This window comes from Arachis ipaensis, chromosome B3 (genome assembly GCF_059453495.1).
Source record: "Arachis ipaensis isolate K30076 ecotype BB chromosome B3, ASM5945349v1, whole genome shotgun sequence".
In the NCBI taxonomy this organism is placed as follows: domain Eukaryota; kingdom Viridiplantae; phylum Streptophyta; class Magnoliopsida; order Fabales; family Fabaceae; genus Arachis; species Arachis ipaensis.
The window spans coordinates 80036961-80041742 of record NC_142438.1 but is presented as its reverse complement, the minus strand read 5'-3'; the positions used below and the strand labels follow the sequence as shown (position 1 = coordinate 80041742).

Below are 4782 nucleotides of genomic sequence, written 5' to 3'. Positions count from 1 at the left end.
GCCATTGAAAGACCTTTAAGCTCACTCCCAAGTGACACCATTCCTAATCCAAAGGAGGAATGCAAAGCTATACAGCTAAGGAGTGGAAAGATCTTGGTGAAAAATGAAGATGCAACCAAGAAGCCAGAGGAAAATGACAAAAAACAGGGTGAAAAGAGGAAGCCAATGATGAGGATGTAACAGCAAGCAAGCAAACTTCAAAGCAGGCTCAAGAAAAGGGAGACCAGCCACAAATTATAAGAAAAAGAAAGGAAGCAATGAACGAGCCAACTAAGGACCACAGGCAGGGAGTGAACTTCACACCTCCATTGCTATATCCCTAAAGGTTCAACAAGGAGACTAAGGACCAACACTTCCCTAAATTTTTTGAAATCTTCAAGAAATTAGAGATCAACATACCCCTGGCTGAGGCACTTGAGCAAATGCCCCTGTATGCCAAGTTTTTGAAGGAGCTTATTAACAAGAAGAGAAGCTGGCAAGAAAATGAAACTATACTGTTCACTGAAGAATGCAGAGCATTAATCCAGAAGGGACTCCCCCCTAAACTTGAAAATCCTGGAAGTTTCTTTCTACCTTGTACCATTGGCAGTATGACCATCAACAAGGCAATGTGTGACTTAGGGGCTAGTATCAATCTGATGCCTTCCTCTCTAGTAAAAAAGCTATGCATAGAAGAAGTGAAACCAGTACAGATGTCTTTAGAATTGGTGGACAAGTCGGTGATATGTCCCAGGGGCATGGTTGAGAACCTTCTAGTCAAGGTAGACAAATTCATCTTCCCTGCAGATTTTATGGTCTTAGATTCAGATGAGGATGAAGGCGATTCCATTATACTGGGAAGACCATTCTTGGCCACTGCTAGGGCCATTATAGACGTAGAGCAAGCAGAGTTAACCCTCAGAATGCATGATGAAAGCGTCACCTTGAATGTATTTCTAGAAACACAGCTCATTGATGAAAAGAAAGACTGCAAGGAAACTGACAAGGAAAACTTACAGTGGAAGGAAGGAATTAACAAGACAATCAGTAGTTACCTTCCAAAGCAAGAAATAGATAATGCAGCAGGGCAAAAAGAGAAAGAGACTGTGCAGAGCAATGAAGAAATTCAAGAAGACATTGATGTGTCAGTCATCGAGAAGAAGAGTCCCAAAGTGAAACCTACTGTTAAAGAAGGAGGATCAGCAAAAAGAAGGAAGAAAAACAAGAACAAGACTAAAAAGGGTTGGAAGAACAAAAAGATTCCAACAGAGGGGATCTCCAAGGGTGATAAAGTACAGTTGATCTATCAACAATTGGGGGCAATCCAACAAGCTGATGACTACTATACTATCAGCAAAATACTCTCGCTAGAGCATGCCAAAATTGAACATCAAGGAACAAAGAAGAAGCTCACAGTTAGGGGGGATAAGCTGAGACACTACAGTCATCAACCACCATAAAAGAGGGGTCCAATGTCAAGCTAATGACAATAAAAGAGCGCTTCATGGGAGGCAACCCATGATTTAAGATTCTTGCTTGTTTTTGAATTCAAGAAATTATGATCACCTTAGCATGATTTTGAATTTTATTAGATATATTTGACAGAAGCATACACTGTTTTAAAATACATGCCAGACTTCTAAGTTTGGTGTGCTTGACAGCACACAAAAATCAGCTTTTCAAGCATTCTTAGATCATATGCTTAGTCATTTCGATGAAGTATATGACCAAACATTAAGTTTGGTGTCTGCATATGTACCAATTTTCAGAAGAATCAACTTTTGTTCAAAAAAATCAAAGTCATGCATAGATGAATCATACATTGTTTCATTTCAGGAATTTATATTAGAAAATGAATTAGAACTCATGATGAAAGCATCAATTGTGATAAATTGCTTGCATTTGACATCAATCCTTTAGCAAGAGACAAGTTTGGTGTTCACCAAACCTTGGTTCACTAAGTAAGGGACACAATTGGTCTTTTATGACTAAGAAACATAATAAATAATCCAAGCATTCACCACTTCATCACCGTGCTACAATTATGTCCTAAAGTATACCATTTTGATTTAATTAGGAAAAAGAAGGTTGAGGAAAAGACAAGATGAAGATACGGCTATGACAAGCCAAGAGAGAAGGATCACATGTGCCTAGAGAGGTGTGCTTACCTTGGAAAGCAAAAATCTGCATGCTAGTCACCTTGGAGGACAAACCTCATGCAACTAATGGGAAGAGAATCCTTGTCAATCCTCAAGAGAACATGCAAGCCATTCATCTCATGAAGTTACTATGTTGTTCAACTCAATCTCCACCCTTCATAAGTCATGACCGAATCCCTCTTCAAGTATCGTCTTCGTCCAAAGTTTTAACGCCCTGCCTATAAATAGGTTGGGACATTTCTTCCATCACATATTCATACAAGTCTTCCTTACAATCATAAGTCCTTGTTCCACCTTGTGCATTCCTAAACACGTCCCACTCCCCTCTCAACAGCAACATTTCTTTCTTCATTCTCTTTACACTATAAAACCGTACCTCAACCAACCACAAATCCACCTTTTCCTTCTCTCTCTAATTGAATTCATGGCTTCATCAAGTTCAAAGAGAAGACAAGGGAAGGAACCAATGGTAACCGAGCCCCCATCCTATGATACAATGAAGTTTAGATCTCAGTTTCATGAAAAAAAATATCATAGATTCATGAAAACAAAGCACATCATTCATGAGAGGGGTTTTGAGCTGAGGGACGGGGAATACCCCATCATGAGGCAGATCAATAGGGAAAGAAGATAGGATCTTCGATGCGATCCTCTCACCAAGATTAGTGTAGTCATGATCAGGGAATTTTATGCAAAAGCTGTGAAAGAGAGTGAAGACAGCATCCTTTACAAAAGTTATGTTAGAGGAGTTGAAGTGGATTTTAGTCCAGCATCCATTACAAGGGCCTTGAAGTTGAGAACCATAACTTATGAAGAGCTCAGCTATGAGGCCAGACTGCAGGGAGAAAATGACCTTGATGAGATCTTACAGGGTATATGCTTGGAAGACACAGATTGGGAAAGAGATTCAAAAGAAATCCCAAGCCAATTGAAAAGAATAAATCACATTCCTGTCGCCAAGGGGTGGTATGAAGTAGTGAGGAGATCTATACTCCCTACTGGAAACACCTCAGGGGTCACAATCAAGCGAGCACTCTTGACATACTGTATCTTACATAGGGGAGAAATCAACCTTGCATAACTCATAGCTGACAGTATTCAAGAGATAGCTGAGAGCACAAACAAATCAACTAGGCTCGGCCATCCAAGCACCATTCTAAGGCTATGCAACAGAGCTGGAGTGATTTTTGAAGATGAGGACACAGAGAAAGTAAAAAAGGGGACGGGGATCACAAAGAGAAACATGGAAGGAATTACTGAGGATGATGATCAAGAAGAAAGACCCCAAAGGAGAAGAAGATCAGAGGAAGGGGAAGAGCAAGCTCACAGTGCCATAGATATGAGTCATCTACAAAGATCTCTTGAGGAAATATCACAACAAAATGTGAGAGTACAAGAGCAATATTCAAGGCACCAAGAGCAATATCTAAAGCACTGGGAGTAATATTTGAATGATAGGGAGCAAAATGAAGCTTGGCAGCATAGAATGGAGGAAAAACTAGAGAGGTGGCAGCAACAAATGATGGTCCAACAACAAGAATTTCAAGCCAAGATTCTTGAGGGGCAAGGAGAACAAACAACATGACTTCAAGAGTCATATGACAAAATGTTCCTGACCCAAGCCAAATATGGGAAATATACTCAAAACTTGTATCAGTGGAAAAACATTCATCATACTATTGGAGAGATTAGACATGTGCAAGAAATAGAGTCTGATGAAAATATGCAAGCAAGGTTAGAGTATTTGACCCACAATATGCCAGCACTAGATCCACAAATCAAACCATTTTAGCAGTGCCAAGAATTTAGAGATCGACAGAAAGCAAGATCTCATCACTTCAAAGAGGTAACACATGAAAGATTGGAGGCAGTTGGGCTCTCAGGTCTATTAGATCCTGTCTGGGATAGAAGGTGCCCTAGTGAAAAAATTCAGGCCTACTCCAAGCTCTGGAAGAGAAAGAAGAAGAAGGGAGAATCAAGCAATAACCAGGGACATGACAACTAGAAGGTGGTTGGTATGCGAAATTGTTACTCTGAGGTTGTAAAATTTGTTGTTCGTTCTCTCCCTGGCAATGGCGCCACAACTGGTGTACAATACCATGGTCCAGACAAAACTTCACAACTTCGCACAACTAACCAGCAAGTGCACTACGTCGTCCACGTAATAAAACCTTACGTGAGTAAGGGTCGATCCCACGGAGATTGTTGGTATGAAGCAAGCTATGTTCATCTTGTAAATCTCAGTCAGGCGGATATCAAATGGTTATGGAGTTTTCGAATAGTAATACTAAATAAATAGAAAATAAAGATAGAAATACTTATGTAATTCATTGGTGAGAATTTCAGATAAGCATATAGAGATGCTTTCGTTCTTCTAAACTTCTGCTTTCCTGCTGTTTTCATCCAATCAGTCTTACTCCTTTCCAGGGCAAGCTTTCTGTAAGGGCATCACCGTTGTCAATGGCTACATCCCATCCTCTCTGTGAAAATGGTCCAAATGCTCTGTCACGGCATGAATAATCATCTGGAGGTTTTCGATCATACTGGAATAGGATTCACCCTCCTTTTGCGTCTATCACTACGCCCAGCACTCGCGAGTTTGAAGTTCGTCACAGCCATCCCTTCCCAGATCCTACTCGGAATA

At 40.4% G+C, this 4782-nt stretch overlaps 1 pseudogene; it reads left to right on the top strand.

Moving 5' to 3' along the window:
• The first annotated feature begins 2562 nt into the window (after nucleotides 1-2562).
• LOC148571287 (uncharacterized) lies at nucleotides 2563-4143 on the top strand (annotated as a pseudogene).
• Nucleotides 4144-4782: the final 639 nt, after the last annotated feature.